General features: G+C 45.7%; 1 protein-coding gene and 1 long non-coding RNA gene across 5 annotated transcripts in view; one reads left to right on the forward strand and one right to left on the reverse strand.

Annotated features, from left to right (window-relative positions):
- The window catches only part of LOC132394550 (uncharacterized), a 36,029-nt gene extending 19,993 nt beyond the window's left edge, over positions 1 to 16,036 (reverse strand). Inside the window, exons 1-2 of the long non-coding RNA XR_009512364.1 lie at positions 15,988 to 16,036; positions 3,285 to 3,706 (exon numbers count right to left, since the gene is read on the reverse strand). This is a non-coding gene — a long non-coding RNA (uncharacterized LOC132394550). The remainder of the gene's footprint in view (positions 1 to 3,284; positions 3,707 to 15,987) is intronic.
- Positions 16,037 to 16,179: 143 nt separating this feature from the next.
- The window catches only part of LOC132394555 (alpha-1,3-mannosyl-glycoprotein 2-beta-N-acetylglucosaminyltransferase-like), a 65,747-nt gene continuing 63,834 nt past the window's right edge, over positions 16,180 to 18,092 (forward strand). For 3 of the 4 annotated variants that reach the window (XR_009512367.1, XR_009512368.1, XM_059970844.1), the window contains exon 1: positions 16,180 to 16,316. The gene's annotated coding sequence lies outside the window, so the exon portion shown is untranslated. The remainder of the gene's footprint in view (positions 16,317 to 18,092) is intronic. The other variant, XM_059970845.1, reaches the window with a different exon arrangement.

The raw sequence follows: 18,092 nt of genomic DNA on the forward strand, positions 1-18,092 counted from the left end.
GCTGTGCAGACTATCCAGTTAGCGTAGGGGGTGATGTCCCTCTAGTTTGCATTTGGCCTCACCCTGAACGGAGAAGATCGAGGACAGCCATGTCCGTAAGGCTATGACACAGGAACAGAATTAGGCCATTCAGCCTACTGAGTCTACTCCGCCATCGATTTTCCCTCTCAAACTCTCTTGTTGGTGTGGGAACGGGGAGGGGAGCTGAAATGGCTGCAGCTGGGAACTGTAGATGGTCAGTGAACAGAGCAGAGGTGTTTGGCGAAGTGGTTGCCCGGTCTGCATCCGGTCTCACTGACTTACAAGAGGCCACATCACAAGCACCAAATACCATAGGACGAAGCTGAGACATGGGAGTGAGCTTTGTAGCTCGTCAGGTGTGCAAGTTAAATGTGGCTTGGACTTCGACTAGAGTGACAGAACACTACAGCACGGCCTTTCTGTGCAGACTAGTTCCATCGCCTGGACCATAGTCCTGCATACCCCTCCCAAATTTCTCTTAAATTGACCCCACTTCTGTACTCTCACCACCCTGAGTGAAGATGTTTCCCCTTAAATATTTCACCTTTCACTCTAGTCTCATGCAGCCTCAGTGGAAAAAGCCTGCTTGCATTTACTCTTAACTATACCCTCATAATTCTGTATATCTTTATCAAATCTTCCCTCACTCTTCTACCCTCGAGTGAATAAAATCCTAACCTATTCATCCTTTCCCTAACACTCAGGTCCTCAAGCTTGGCAAATTCCTTCTCAGTTTTCACTATTGACATCTTTCCCACAGGTAGAGACCAAAACTGCACACGTTACTCCAAATTGGGCCTCACCAACGCGAGTCCCTCCCGGGTTTGCCCTTTTAAAGTGCAGCATCTCACACCTGTCTGCATGAAATTCCATCTGCCAATCTTCAGCCCATGTTTTTCAGCAGGTCCACATTCAGTCAGTCTTCTCGCTGTCCACTAAACTCTCATTAAACTTGTCATGAATAAATTTGCTGATTCAGTTAATCACATTGTGATTCAGATCACTGATATCGATGACCAACTTCAAAGGACCCAGCACCGGCCCTCGCAGCACTCCACTAGTCACATTCCTTCCAGTCAGATACACCATTTACTTCCACTCTGCCTTCTCACACAAAGACAATGACTAACCAATTTACTTCCTCATCCTGAATGCCAAGCGACTGAACCTTCTTGATCAACCTCCCAAGCAGGATCTTGTCAAATGCCTTGCAAAAGTCCACGTAAACAACATCCACTGCCTTTCTTTCATTAATTTTCCTGGTAACTTTTGTGAAAAACTCTATGATTGGTTAGACATGAGCGATCTGCACAAAGCCATGCAAACGCTTGTGTATCTATTCACCCAAATGCTTCTCTATCTGGTCCCTTAGAATATTTTCCAACAACTTACCCACTACCGATGTCATACTTACTGGCCTATAATTCCCTGGTTTATTCATAGAGCCTTTCTTAAAAAGATAATATTAGCTATACTCCAATCCTCCAGCACCTCACCTGTGGCAAAAGATGTCTTAAGTATCTCTGTTCGGGCCCCTGAAATTTCTGCAGTAGCCTCCCACGGAATCTGAGGGAACACTTCTCAGGCCCTGGGGATTTATCCACCCTAATTTGCCTCAGGGCAGCAAACACCTCCTCGTCTGTAATCTGTACAGGGTCCATGACCTCGCTGCTGTTTTGCCTCACTTCTGTAGACTCTGTGTCCATCTCCTGAGTAAATACAGACGCAAAAAAATCCATTAATGATCTTCCCCCATCTCTTTCAGCTCCATTCTGATCTTCCAGAGGAGCAATTTTGTCCCTTGCTGTCCTTTTCCTCTGGAGGCCCTGGGATTCTCAACCTTGCCTGCTCGAGCAACATTTTCACCCTCCTGATTTCTTTTGGAGTGTTCTCCGTATTTCTCATACTAAATACCTCATTTGTTCCTTCCTGGCTGGGTGCTAGGCACCTTCTTTTTCTTAACCAGGGCCTTGATCTTTCTTTAAAGTGTATTAGAATCGCCTGTTATTCTGACAGGAACATATGAACTCTCGACTCACAATAATTCACTTTTGAAGGCCTCCCACTTTACCACGTATGCCTCTGCCAGAAAACATCCTGTCCAAACCTACACTTGCCAGATCCTTTCTCATTCACAATTAACTTTTCTCCAATTTAGAATCACAATCCAAGGACCCGACCAGTCCATTTCCATAATTATCTTGGGACTACTGGCATTATGATCACTAGATGGAAAGTGTTGTCCTACTCAAACTTCTGTTACCTTCCCTGTCTCATCCCCTAACAGGAGATGTCATAGGGCACTCTCTAGTTGGGGCCTCTGTGTACTGATCAAGGAAACTTTCCTAAACAAACTCTTATCCGATCCAGAATGGCCCATTGATCTAAAAATCTGATGCCCTCCCTTTTGCATCGACTCCTTAAACACATATTAAACTGTGAGATCTTCCTATTTCTGGCCTCGCTAGTACGTGGCACGGGTAGCAATCCTGAGATCACAACCTGGAGGTCCTGTCCTTTAACTCCCTGAACTCACCCACCCTGCCCATGTCAATGGTGGACCTTGACCTTTGGCTGTTCATCCTCCCACTTAAGAATTCTGTGGACTCGATCCAAGATGTCCTTGACCCTGGCACCCTGAGAGGCAAAAACCATCTGGGAATCTCGTTTTGGTCCACAGAACCTCCTGCCTGTTCCTCTAACGAATGAATCCCTATCACAAGAGCTTGCCACTTCCCCGCTGAGCCACGGAGCCAGACTCAGTGCTGGAGACCTGAGCACTGTGGCCTAAGTCCACCCCACCCAATAGTACACCTGTTGTTGAGGGGAACGGCCACAAGGGTCTCCTTTCCCTCTCCTGATGGACACCTGCACCTTGGGTGTCACTGCCTCCCCGTATGTCCTGTCAAACAATGCCTCAGCCTCCTGAATGATCCGGAGCTCATCCAGGTCCAGCTCCAATTTCTGAACGTGATCTGAAAGAAGCTGCAGCTGGATGTGTGGAGGTCTCCCTGCATTCCCACATCCCACTATCATACCTGACATTCCCACTGCTCGAACTGTGTGATAAGAAAGAAAATGATAAAATCTACCTACAGCCTTCATGTCTCCTCACCAAAGCCTCTCTGAGCCAAGCCTGAATTCCGTACACTAACACAATTGCCACTCCCTTAAACGTAGCTTCTTACTGGCCTTTTGCCAGGTGCCTAGTTATACACAACGCAAGGCCTCCTCGGGAACTGTGATGCACAGTCCTGACTTACCCTGCTCATGTCTTCTGAACCCTCTCCGTTCACAATCAAACACCTCCTCGGGAACTCCAGCGCACAGAGCATACAGTAAACCTCCAGAGATTCTTGGGACCAACACAACCGGAAAAGACATCTGCACTAATCCCCGGTGATTCCATCGAAAGCTTTTTAAAATGGGGCATTGACAGAAGTGTGAACAGGAACGGAGATTTCCAGCATCACCTGTGACCCGAGTTCAATTCCCATGGCTGTCTGTACGGAGTTTCAACGCTCTGCCTGTGACCGTGTGGATTTCCTCCAAGTGCTCTGATTTCCTCCCATAGTCCAAAGACGATCGGGTCAGTAGGTCATATGGGTGTGCCTGGGCGACGTGGGTTCGTTGGGCCCAACTCTTGTCTTTTTGCAGTGTCTCCAAACAAATAAATAAATTCACCCTGTAAAATTCAAAGTAAATTTATTATTGAAGTCTGTGTGTGTTGCTGCCCAGTGGTGCAGTGGCATCCACACTGAACTTCAAGGCAAGTGGTTCCGGGTTCAAACCCAGCAGGCTCCCTGCACATTTCCTATCCGTGTTGGGCTGGGCATCGAGATAGCAACTCATCCTCATAACAAAACAGACAAAAATGCTAAAGAAACGGCAAGGCTGCCGCCTGATGTGCCACAGGGCGTGGAGAGGAATAACAATAATGTACAGGTATGTTACTGCCATGAGATTCCTTGAAGAAAATAAATAGTATTTATGAAAACCTAAACATCAACAGAGGCTGATAAACAACCAACGTGTAAAACAAGACGAACTGGGCAAATCAATGCAAGAAGTAAAGATTTATTGTTCATTTGGGAATACTTGTGCCTCTGGCCAAGTGTGACAAGCTGCCATTTGTTGTTGTCACTGCGTATTATGCAGAATCCACTGGGTTTAAATGCCACGTAAATTTAGCTCTCTGCAGAAACAGCACTGTACATTTGAAGATGAGGACAAACATGAGTTTATGAACTTCAACAGAAATTATACATAATTTACACTAATACAAAATAAACATGACATTAATGCAAGACCAAGAGAGAGGGAAAATATAACCAGAGGCAGTGTTTGAGTTTTCAGGCAGGTTCAAGATCTTGATGGCGGTGGGGCAGAGGAAGTTGTTGATCCTTGAGGTGTGGGTCGTCAGGCGCCTGTACCCCCTGCATCAAGAAGAGAGCACTGTCCAGATGGTGGGTGTCCAATGTCTCTCCAGAGAAGCAAGTATATGTTCCAGGATGACAATTCCCTGTGAGGTACGGACATTCTGAGAAGTTAAACTGCAGCTCTGCCCGCTCTCTGGGACGGATTGTGAAAGAATTCAGGAATTCAGAAGTTTCAGTCAATTGTTATCCCTCAATGAAATTGATTACCACAAATGATTACCCAGACGGTACCACATTGCTAAGATGCAAAACATGGTTGGTTAGCACACAGGATAGCACAACACATGATCAGGAACTTCAGTCCACAAGGTCTGTGTCAGACACAACGCCAAATTGAAGTATAAACACCAGAGATTGTGCAGATGCTGGAAATCCAGAGCAACACACACCAATGTTGGAGGAACTCAGCACGTCTATGGATGGGAATAATCAGTCAATACTTCAGGCCGAGACCCTTTACCAGGACTGAATTTAAGCCAAATTAAACTAAATCTCTTTTGCCTGTAAATGATCCTGATCCTTTTATTCCCCGCACGTTAACATGACGGTCCAAAAGCCTCTAAACACCAATACTTCACTACCACACCTGGTAACCCCTTCCAGGCACACATCACTCTCCATGAACAACAAACTTTTGCATCAAACGTCTTCTTTACACATCCCTTCTTTCATTGGGCCCTTGTACTTGATGTTTCTACCCCGGGAAAATGATATCACATCTATACTCAATGGCCACTTTACTAAGTACCTCCTGTGCCTAATGAAGTGGCCGCTGACTGTACCTTCGTGGTCTTTTGCTTCTGTAGCACATCTACTAGCTTTGGAGTGTGATGTGTTCAGAGATGCTCTTCTGCACGTAATTCACTGTGGTAGCGTGTGGTTATTTCAGTTACTGTTCCCTTCCTGTCAGCTTGAACCAGTCTGGCCATTCTCCTCTGACCTCTCTCATTAACAAGGTGTGATGAGAGAACTCATCACAATGAGTGTGATGAGAGAACCCACAGAACTGCTGCTCACTGGATGCTTCTACTTCCTTGTGCCATTCTCTGTAAACTCTTAAGAGTCTGTTGTGCATGAAAATCCCAGTAGATCAGCAGCTTCTGCGGTACTCAAACCACCCCATCTGGCACCAACTATGGCCAAAGTCACTTAGATCACATTTCTTCCCCATTCTGATGTTTGTTCTGAACAAATTTGAACCCCTTGACCGTGTCTGCATGCTTCTGTACATTGAGTTGCTGCCACATGATTGGCTGATTAGATATTTGCATTAAAAGAGAACAGGTATACAGGTGCGTAGCTAATAAAGTGGCACTGAGGGTACCTTTCTCATAATTTTATAAACTTCTGTCAGGTCTTCCTTCAGCCTCCACCTCTCCAGTGAAAACAACTGAACTAGTCCTTACAGCCAATAGCTAATCCAAGCAGTATCCTGGTAAACCTCTCAGTCAGAGAACATGATAGCACAGAAACAAGCTCCTCGACCCACCTATTCAGTGTCAAATCTGCCTAGTCCCATCGACCTGCACCTGGACTATCACTGTTCATATTCCTTCCATCTACGTACTTTTCCAAATTTGCGTTAAATCAAACCCGCAGCCACCACTTTCACGGGCCGCTCATTCCGCGCATGGCCCTCTGAGTGAGGAAGTTTCCCCCATGTTGCCCTGAAACGTTTCACCTTTCACCCTTAACCCTGTGACCTCCAGTTCTAGGCTCACCCAACCACAGGGGAAATGGACTGCTTCCATTTACTTTATCTATACCCCTCATAATTTTGTATACCTCCCCTCATTCTTCTACACTCTTGGGAATAAAATCCTACCCTGTTCAACCATTCCCTATAATTCAAGTCCTCTAGACCTGGCAAAATCATTATAAATTTTCTCTACAATCATCCAATCTTTCCTGTAGGTTGGTGACCAAATCTGCAGACAATACTCCTAATTAGGTCTCACCAACTTCAACATAACATTCCATCTCCTATACTCAATACTTTCACTTATGAAGGCCAATGTGTCAAAAGCTGGCTTTACAACCCTGTCTACCTGTGACACCACTTTAAATGAATTATGGACCTGTATTCCCAGATCCCTCTCTTCTACCGCACCTCAGTGCCCTACTGCTCACCGTGTAAGACCTACATGGTGTCCTCCCAAAGTGCAACACCTCACAACTGTATGCATTAAATTCCATCTGCCATTTTTCCAGCTGGTCCAGATCCTGATAGTCTTCCTCGCTGTCCACTACACTCACAATCTTGGTGTCACCAGCAAACTTTCTGATTCAGTTTACCACTCTCAACCAGACTGTGGGGCAGCATGGTAGCGTAGTGGTTAGCACAACACTTTGTGAGACCCAGATTCAATTCCTGCCGCTGTCTGTAAGGAGTTTGTATGTTCTCCGCGTGGGTTTCCTCTGGATTCCTTCCACAGTCCAAAGACATACTGGTTGGTAGGTTAATTGGTCATTGTAAATTGTCTGGTGATTAGGCTAGGGTTAAATCTGGGGATTGCTGGGTGGCAAGACTTCAAGGGCCAGAAAGCCCCACTCCGCACTGTACCTCAACAAATTTTTTTAAATTGTTGATATAGATGACAAACAACATGGACTCAACACTGATCCCTGTGACACACCACTAGTCACAGTCACAGTCACAGTCACAGTTGCAGTCCTCCAGTCAGAGAAGCAACCATCTGCTCCCACTCTCTAGTTTTTCCCTCGAGACTAATATCTGATCCAACCTACTGCATCCAAGTGTGGCCGAAGCCAAGTTTTATACAGCCGCCACATGAATTCTTTACTCCTGACCAAAGAAGGCAAGCATGACACTAACATCATCTCAACTTGTGTGGTCACCTTCAGGGAGCTTTGAACTTGGACTCCAAAACCCCTCTGTGCATCAGTCCTACTAAATGTCCTACCATTAACTGTATACTTCCCCCTTACATCTGACCTCCCAAAGTGCAGCACCTCATTCCTCCCAAGATTAAACACCATCTGCAATTTCTCTGCCAGTGTTCCTGTTGTATCATCTGGTACTGCCCTCAGTCCACAACTCCACCAATCTCCATGACACCTGCAAACTTATTAACCCAGCCAGCTAGATTTTCACCCAAGTCATCACAAACAGCAGACGTCCTACCAGAATAACGTCCTTCCACCACTACCCTCTACAATAGGGGTGGTCCACAATGGGTAATATGATTCTAAATCCAAACTAACGAGTCACCACGGATCCCAAACGCCTTGATCTTCTGCATGAGGAACCTTGCCAAATGTCTGCCTAAAATCCATGTAGACGGCATCAATCACCCTCATCACCTCCTCAAAACAGAAGTCAAAAGACCCATCCCACATAAAGCCATGCTGACTATCCTTAATTAGCTCACGTTTTTCCCAAATGTGCATGAATCCGAGGATTCTGATAACCACTGATACCAGGCTCACAGGGCCATAATTCCCTGGAATCTACGTATTTTTCTTCTTGACCATGGAATGATATTGGATTCTCTCCTCCTCTCCAGGACCTCTCCTGAGGATACAAAGACCTTCCTCAAGACCCCTGTAGTCTCCTCTCTTTGCCTCTTTCAATAACATGGAATCGATCCCATTAAGCCCTAGGGATTTATCCACCTTAATGCTCTTTAAAAGACCCAGCACCGCCTCCTTCCTGATCTTAAAATGTCCTGGCACATTGGCGTGCTCCAGACTATTCTTAATTCCCATGTCCTTCTCCTTGGTAAACACTGACACAAAGTACTCACTTAGTACCTCTCCCGTATTCTCTGACTCCAAGCAGAAATTTCCTTCCTTATCATCCTACCCACTGTCTCCAGTTATCCATTTGTTTTTAATGCAAGGACAAAACTCTTCTGATTATCTTCAATTCTACTTGCCAAGTATATTTATCATTCACTTTGACCCTGTCTTGGGCTCTGTCCTGTTTTCTTTATGTTCTTCAAGGGCTCGGTCTGATTTTATCTTCCTAAACCTGACACACTCCTCCTGTTACTTTTTGGCTAAATTCATAACCATTCTCATCATCCGAGGTTTTCTACTCCTGCCATCCTTGTCTTTCCTGCTGACTGGAACATGCCGGTCTTGAGTTCTGATCATCTGCTCCTTGAACAACTCCCACGTGTCTGATGAGGGCTTACCCGCTAACAGTTGTTCCCATTTATCTCTCCCAGCGCCTGTCGCAATCTACCCTCCCTAAGCTTAGTGCTTTCCCACGAGCCCCAGACTTATCGCTATCCACCACTGTTTTAAAACTTAAAGATAAACACAAGAGATTCTGCAGATGCTGACAATCCAGAGCAACACCCACAAAATGCTGGAAGAACTCGGTGGGTCAGATAGCATCTATGAAATAAATAAACAGTCGTTGTTTCAAGCTGACACCCTTCACCAGGACTGGAAAGGAAGAAAATGAATAAACAGTCATCCTTTCGGGGCAAGAAAGGAATGCCACAATAAGGAAGTGTGTGGGGGAGGAAAGGAGTACAATCAGAAGGTGATAGATGCAGCCAGAGGGGAAGTGAAGTAAGAAACTGGGAACACGAGGAAATCTGCAGATGCTGGAAATTCAAGCACTGTCAATGTTTCAGGCCGAGACCCTTTGTCAGGTTTCGGCCCGAAACGTCGACAGCGCTTCTTCCTATAGACGCTGCCTGGCCTGCTGTGTTCCACCAGCATTTTGTGTAAGAAACTGGGTGGTGATAGGTGGAAAAGGTAAGGAGTTGGGGAAGGAGGAATCTAAGCTCTCAGATCTCTGTTCCTTTCTCAACAACAGACCCCACCAGTTCCTCTCAAACACCACCCCCCTCCATCTGGCAGAATTGGTCCTCACCTTCAACAATTTCTCTTTCTCCAAACTCAAGGAGTAGCGCTATGCCTGCTACTTGGAAGCATCCATATCCTGAGCCTTCCCTGGCAATGCTCCCAACTCTTCCAGTGCTATATTGACAAAGGCATTGGTGCTACTTCATGCACCCATGCTGAGCTTGCCAATTCATTAACTTTACCTCTGACTTCCACTCTGTCCTTAAGTTCACTTCTGAGATCCCTCTCTCCTTTCTCAATTTCATTGTCTCCATCTCTGCAGGCAAACTGCCCACCAATGTTGTTAACAACACTGCCAACTGCACAGCAGCTTTGAGTAGCTGCGCTGTAAATGTGGCCCGGTGGACCTGGCATGTTGGGGAGGTCAGGAAAGCTGTTGTAGAAACTGACAACTGGCTGGCAGATGGACTACAGTGTAGAAACTTGCATGGTCATGCTCTTTCACAAGAGGAATAAAGGCGATGAGTATTTTCTGTGCGGGGAGTAAATTCAGAAATCAGAGGTGCAAAGGGACTTGGGAGTCCTCATGCAGGATTCCCTAAAGGTTAACTTCCAGGGTGAGACGGTAATATGAAGGCAAATGCAATGTTAGAATTCCTTTTGAGGGGATAGAGTACAAAAGCAAGGATGTAACGCTGAGGCTTTATAAGGCATTGGCTAGACCAAATTTGGAGAATTGTGAGCAGTTTTCGACCCCTCATACAAGGATATGCTGGTCCAGAGGATATTTACAAGAATGATCCTGGGAACGAAAGAGTTAAAGTATGAGGAGCGTTTGACAGCTCTGGACTTGTATTTGCTGGAATTTGGAAGAATGAAGGGGGATCTCATTGAAACCTATTGAATATTGGAAAAGCTGGATAGATTGGATGTGGAGAGGATGTTTCCAATAGTGGGAGGATCCAGAACTAGAGGGCACAGCCTCAGAACAGCACATCAATTTAGAACAGAGATGTGGAGGAATTTCTTTAGTCAGAGGGTAGTGATTCTGTTGAATTCATTCCCATACACAGCCATGGGGGCCAAGCCATTGCGTATACTTAAAGCAGAGGGCAAAAGTTTCTTGATTAGTAAGGGTGTCAAATGATTCAGGGAGAAGACAGAAAATGGGTCTGGGGTGGGATAATATATCAACCATGATGGAAAGGCAGAGCAGATTTGATGGACCAAATGGCCTAATATTGCTCCTATGTCTGATATAGGCTTATAGGCAATTCTCTTTCTACATTAGGTGATCTTGGACCCAGTCACCTGATGGGAGCATCAGTTTTAGGTCAAGTCTTGAGTTGGTTTAAAGACAAAGAAAGAAATATCAATATATAAGCAATAAATATGAAGAACATGAGATGAAGAGTCCTTGAAAGTGAGTCCATCGGTTGTGGGAACAGTTCCATTGAATTGAACAGTGAATTGAACTGAATTGAATTTAATTGACTTTGTTACCTACATCCTTCATATACATAAGGAGTAAAAATCTTTACGTACGTCTCCATCTAAATGTGCAATTTATAGTAATTTGTAATAAATAGTAATTACAATAGGATAGTGTTACAATATAACACAGAAATACAATTGTATCAACATGAACTAATTGGTCTGATGGCCTGGTGGAAGAAGCTGTCCCAGAGTCTGTCGGCTCTGGCTTTTATGTTGCGGTACCGTTTCCCAGATGGTAGCAGCTGGAATAGATTGTGGTTGGGATGACTCGGGTCCCCAATGATCCTTAGGGCCCTTTTTGCACACCTGTCTTTGTAAATGTCCTGAATAGTGGGAAGTTCACATTTACAGATGTGCTGGGATGTTCACACCATTCTCTGCAGAGTCCTGCGATTGAAGGAAGTACAGTTCCCACACCAGGCAATGGTGGAGTCAGTCAGGATGCTCTCAATTGTGTCCCTGTAGAAAGTCCTTAGGATCTGGGGGCTCACACCAAACTTCTTCAACTGTCTTGAGGTGAGAGGTGCTGTTGTGCCTTTTTTTCACCACACAGCCAGCACATACAGACCATGTGAGATCCTTGCTGATGTGTAGATCCATTGATATTGAAAAGGTTAGCCTGTCTCCATTCCTCCTGTAGTCCACAACCAGCTCCTTTGCTTTTGCCACATTCAGGGAGAAGTTGTTTTCTTGACACCCTTGTGTCAGGGTGATGACTTCTTCTCTGTAGACTGCCCCATTTTTATTTGAGATAAAACCAATCAACATAGTATCATCAGCAAATTTAATTAGCAGCTTGGAGGTGTGGGTGGCAACACAGTCATGGTTATACAGAGTGTAAAGGAGGGGGCTTAGTACACAGCCCTGAGGGGCACCTGTGCTGAGGGTCAGAGGGGCAGAGTGAGGGAGCCCACTTTTACCACCTGCTGGTGATCTGAGAGGAAGTCCAGGATCCAGCTGCACAAGGTAGGGTGAAGGCCAGGGTCTCTGAGCTTCCTGTCGAGCCTGGATGGAATTATGGTGTTGAATGCTGAACTATAGTTCAAGAACAGCATTCTTCTTCTCCAGAGAAGTTTAATGATGCAGCAAGTGAAGTTGAGTGAAGTTATCTCCTCTGGTTCAAGAAACTGATTGTTGAGGGGTAATAACTGTTCCTGAACCTGGTGTGTGGGTCCTGAGGCTCCTGATGGCAGCAGTGAGAAGAGAGCATGTCCTGGTGGTGAGGGTCCCTGGTGATGGATGCTGTGTTCCTCTGACAACACGCCAAACAGATGTTCTCAGTGATGGGGAGGACTTTACCTGTGATGGACTGATCCAAAACCACTACTTTCTGTAGGATTTTCCTTTCAAAGGACATTGGTGATTCCTTACTAGGCTGTGACACAACCAGGCAATATACTCACAAACAAGAGAGAATCTGCAGATGCTGGAAATCCAAGCAATGCACACACAAAATTCTGAAGGAACTCAGCAGGCCAGGCAGCGTCTAAGGAAAAGAGTACAGTCAATGTCTTGGGTTGCCATTTTAATTCCATTTCCATTCCGATATGTCCATGATCCATGGCATCCTCCACTGTTGTGATGAGGTTAGGTTGGAGGAACAACACCTTATATTCCATTCGGGTAGACTCCAGTAATGCCCATTCATGTAGATCTTCCAGTAATGCCCCCCACCCCCCTTTTGCCATTTCCTATCCCTTTTTACCTCTCCCACCTTATCTCCTTGCCCACCCATTGCCTTCTCTGGTGCTCTCCTCCCTTTTCTTTTTCCCATGGCCCTCTGTCTCTTTTACCAATCAACTTTCCAACTCGTTACTTCATCCTTTCCCCTCCAGCTTTCACCTATCACTTGCTGTTTCTCTCTCCGCTCAACCGCCTTCTAAATCCGTTCCTCAGCTTTTTTTTTTCTCCAGTCCTGCTGAAGGGTTTTGGCCTGAAACATTTTACTTTTTTCCACAGATACTGCCTGGCCTGTTGATTTCCTCCAGCATTTTGTGTGTGTGTTGCAGTCAATATTCTCTCCACCACACACCTATAAAAGTTTGTCAAAGTTTTAGATGTCATTCCAAATCATCACAAACTTGTAAGGAAGTTGAGGCACTGCCATTTCTTTGTAATTGCACTTACAGATCAGCTGAAATGATAACACTGAGGAATTTAAAGTTGCTGACCCTCTCCACCTCTGATTCCCCGAGTGAGGACTGGCTGATGGACTTCCAGATTCCTCCTCCTGAAGTCAATAATCAGCTCCTTGCTCTTGCTGACGTTGCGTGAGAGATCGTTGTTGTGGCACCACTCAGCTAGATTTTCAATCCCCCTCCTATATGCTGATATGTCACCACCTTTTATTCAGCCAACGACAGCAGTGTTGTCAGCAAGCTTAAATATGGCATTCGAGCTGTGCTTAGCCACACATTCATAAGTGTAAAGTGAGCAGAGCAGGGGGTGAAGCACACAGCCTTGTGGTGTACCCGCACTGATGGAGATCACGGAGAAAATGTGGTTTCCAGTCCAATCTGAGTGTGGTCTACAAGTGCGGAAACTGAGGATCCAATTGCCTAAGGAAGGATTGAAGCCAAGGTCTTAAAAGCTTATTGGTTAGTTTTGAGGGAATGCTAATATTGAATGCCGAGCTGTATTCAATAAAGAGCATCCTGATGTATGCATCTTTGCTGTCCGGATGTTCCAGGGTTGAATGGAGACCCAACAAGATGGCATCTGCTGTGGACCTGTTGTGCTGGTGGGCAAATTGGAGCAGATCCAAGTCACCTCTCAGGCAGGATTTGATATGTTCCATCACCAGCCTCTCAAACACTTCATCACCATGGGTGTAAGTGCTACTGGAAGATATTCTATTAGATAAACCTTGTCTAGATTACAATCACTTTGTCTAGATTGCAATCGGCAGCCTGTATTTTTCCTTTAAGAAATGTACTTTTGAATGATTTAAATGAACTAGCCATTTTACAATCTCCTGAATGATTCGGCAAACTTGATCCTTAGGAATGCACTTCAAAGGGGAAGGCCGACCATCACCAGGGTAGATTTCAGGCCAGATTGTACATTGAGGCCTGCGAGCTCAGCCTCACTACTCTGCACCAACTAAAGCATCGAGCAAGATTAAAGCATTAAAGGCTGAGAGTGGAAAATAAACCAGAGTTTAGCCGACTGCTCCACGCCAGCCACGATGCTGCACTTGAGCCCATCTTGTCAACCCAGCTCCCTCTCTTTTGACAACTGCCATCTTGCGGGAGGGGCAGGAGCCTTGGGTCCACATCGCCAGGTCTGGGAGTAATTGTTGTCCTGCAGTCACTCTGCACCCTGGACTGGTTTTGCTCACTTCAGCACTGAACTGACTGCACAGCCTACAGACCTACTTCCCAGGGCTGCAGTTCATGTTCTTTGTACAATTAGTTTATTTTTTTAAATATTTGCACGATTTGTCCTCTATAGTATAAGGACAAGGGCTGTTAGGCTGGGAAACAGCTTCTTTCCCAGGCCGTGATTCTGTTGAACGCCCTGCCACCACCCAGAGACATAATCTGATTAGGGATAGTCAGCATGGCTTTGTCAAGGGCAGGTTGTGCCTTACAAGCCTGATTGAATTACAGTATTTGAGGATGTGACTAAACACATTGATGAAGGTAGAGCAGTGGATGTAGTCTATATGGATTTCAGTAAGGCATTTGATAAGATTCCCCATGCAAGGCTCCTTCAGGAAGTAAGTAGGCATGGGATCCAGTGAGTCCTTGCTTTGTGGATCCAGAAATGGCTTGCCCACATAAGGCAAAGAGTGGTTGTAGATGGGTCATGCTCTGCATGGAGATTGATGATCAGTGGTGTTCTGCAGGGATCTGTTCTGTGACCCCACCTCTTTGTGATTTTTATAAATGACCTAGTTGAGGAAGTAAAAGGGTGGGTTAGTAAGTTTGCTGATGACACAAAGGTTGGGGGTGTTGTGGATAGTGTGGAGGGCTGTCAGAGGTTACAGCAGGACATCGATAGGATGCAGAACTGGGCTGAGAAGAGGCAGATGGAGTTCAACCCAGATTAATATGAAGTTGTTCATTTTGGTAGGTCAAATTTCAAGACAGAATATTGGTAAGACTTTTGGCATTGTGGTGGATCTGAGAGATCTTGGGGTCCGTGTCCACAGGACATTCAAAGCTGCTGTGCAGTTGGTAGTGTTATTAAGAAGGTGTATGGTGTGTTGGCATTCATCAATGGTGGCATTGAGTTCAAGAGCCATGAGCTAATGTTACAGCTACATAAGACCCTGGTTTGACCCCACTTGGAGTACTGTGTTCAGTTCTGGTCACCTCACTAGAGGAAGGTTGTGGATACTATAGAGAGAGTGCAGAGGAGATTTACAAGGATGTTGCCAGGATTTAGGGCATACCTCATGAGAATAGGCAGAGTGAACTTGGCCTTTTCTCCTTGAAGCAATGGAGGATGAGAGGTAATGGAGGTGTATAAGATGATGCGGGGCATTGATCGTGTGGGTAGCCAGAGGCTTTTTCCCAGGGCTAAAATGGCTAACACGAGGGGGCATAGTTTTAAGGTGCTTGGAAATGGTACCAAGGGGATATCAGGGGTAAGTTTTTCCACACATGGAATGCACTGCCAGCAGCGGTGGTGGAAGTGGATATAATAGGGTCTTTTATGTGACTCTCAGATAAGTACATGGAGCTTAGAAAAACAGAGGGCTATGTGCTGGGGAAATTCTAGGCAGATTCTAGAGTAGGTTACATGGCCGAAGGGCCATGTTTAGGTCCTTCTATGGTTTTATCTCTCATCACCAGTAACATTTTTTAAAAATTTTAAACTTTTGTTGTAAATGCACCTTATACTCAACGTCAATTTTCTGGAATATGATTTACTGATTTATTGGTGGTATTTTTGCTTCATGTGCTGTGTGAGGGATGTTGTTTGGTTAGGTGGCAGTTGAATGACAATATGTTTGTCAGTCTAAGTTGCACGTGGTTTTATGTGCTTTATATTGTTTCCTTGTTTGTGGGAGCCTGCAAGGTTCACATACAAAGTTGAAAGTTCAACTTTGAACAACACAACATTGCCCGACCAAGATTGCTAACTGTAGTCAGGGACTTCCTGGAGATTTAATTCATGAAAACAGCTGTAAAACCTCGCTGTTTTTCTTTATCTTTAGTGGAATACGAAAATATTTTGAAATGAACAAATGTATTTTGTCAAATGTCACTGGGAAATTGTCACTTTTTTAACTTACGCCAACTCCCCCGCAGACACATCCGCTTCACCTTTGACATTGCCGTCCAGCCGAAGCCGGGGTGGGAGGTGTCACGTGCGGAGGGGTGTGGGCGGGAAGAGCCAATCGGAGCGGAGGGTCGCCGGCCACGTCGGCGAACAGGTCAGGTGACAGCGGCCGGCCAGTGGCAGTGCGCGGGGAGGGGAAGTGGGTGGGGTGGGCGGCGCGCGCTCTCCGCCGGCACGCGGCGGGCTGGTGGCTGGCTGACGTCTGTTCCGTGCGCGCGGGCTCCGCGCCGGGCAGGAGCAGGAAGAGGGGGGTCACGAGCCGGGGAAGGCATGGGGGAGAGGGTGAGTAACCATGGAAACGGGCAGGTAGGGTGGGGGAGCAAAGGGTGTGGGAGGCGGCCCCGTCGCCATGGAGACACGGCCTGGTCACAACCGGGAGGGATGTTGAGCCGGTATGAGGGAGAGGAGGTTGTGACTCAAGCTGTGATTTATTTATTAATATGCGCGGAGAGGATGGGGTGTGTGTGGAATATCACACTAGTGTACTTGGGGAGTGATTCAAAATCAGTTCATCAGCATGGAGTCAACGTCAATATAAACACTGCCAGGTTCAGAATCCATGTAAATAACTGGGAGACATTGATTCCAAATCAGCATGGACACCAGAAGTCAGTGATTCCAAACCAGTGTAGATGCTGGAATACGGTTATTTCAAATCAGTGTGGACACTCCGTGACAATGATTTCAAAACAGTGGTGATGGGGAGACAGTGATTTCAAATCAGTGTGGACACTAGGTGACAATTATTTCAAAACAGTGGAAATGGGAGGCAGTGATTTCAGATCATTGTGGGCACAGAGACTGGTTCCCAGTCAGCGTAGAGACTGGTTCCCAGTCAGCGTAGAGACTGGGAGACAATGATTTCAAATCAGTGTGGAGATCGAAACAGTGATTTCAAAACGGTGTGGAGAAGGGGAGAGAGTGATTCCAGATAATTGTGGACACAGGGAGCCAGTCAGTAATTCATTCAATCTAGACGACCAGGGTAGAGGAAATGGAAATAGGAGATCTTTGTGATGGTGCTGATTGAGTGCAAAGTGCTTGGTGAGATCGTGTGGTGATTGAATGGAAGTGGAGATGGGAGACTGAACCCAGTGGTGTTTGTACAGAGACTGAGCAAGCAGTTCACAGCCCCATTGTCAGGATGCATGAAATGGAGCTGGTGGTTAGAGTTGGCCCCAGCAGTGAATGGGGAGATCTGGGAGGTTGAAGTTAGGGTCAAAGAGGAAAGATCGCAGAGAGGAATGATTACTAAACACTGGTGACAGGTTTTCTAATACTGATTTCAAAGGTTCAGGGACTTTTCAAATTGCCAATGGATGTCAATCCCCACAGGTCCTTGTCATTGAAGTTTCTCCCCCAAAACACTGTCGTCCTATCAGATTCTTTCTTGAGCCCTTTTATCTCTTCTGCCTATCATCTCTCAGCTTCTAACTCCATCCCCCTCTTCCCCATCCAACACACGTATCACCTGCCAGCTTGTACTCCTTCCCTTGTGGATGCTAAGGATTGGTCACCGTTTTGGGTCGAGACCCTTCATCTTGTCCAAAATGTTGACTCTCCATATCCCTCCAAAGATTCTTCCTTGCCCCAGGAGCTTTTAAATTTGCATTTTAATAATGTAGTGATGTCAGTGAAACTTTTAATGTTCTTTCAGATATTTTAAGGATTTTGTTTTAATTACGCATCAAATCCAAAGAGCACAAAAGAGGCTATTTGGCTCAACCAGGCAATGCTAGACTTTATGCTCCAGCCAAGTTTCTTCCTCACTGTAAATCTACTGGCATAATCCTCTTTTCCCATCAAGTCAAGTCATCACTTTTATTGTCATTTTGACCATAACTGCTGGTACAGTACATAGTAAAAATGAGACGACGTTTTTCCCATAAGACAGAGGAGCAGAACTAGACCATCTGGCCCATCAAGTCCACTCTGCCATTCCATCATGGCTTATTTACTATCTCTCTCAAGCCCTTTCTTCTGCCTTCTCCTTGTATCTTTGATTCCCTTACTAATCAAGAATATATCAACCTCCACTATAAATATACCCAATGACTT

The sequence above is a fragment of the Hypanus sabinus genome, chromosome 5 (assembly GCF_030144855.1).
Source record: "Hypanus sabinus isolate sHypSab1 chromosome 5, sHypSab1.hap1, whole genome shotgun sequence".
Classification (NCBI taxonomy): domain Eukaryota; kingdom Metazoa; phylum Chordata; class Chondrichthyes; order Myliobatiformes; family Dasyatidae; genus Hypanus; species Hypanus sabinus.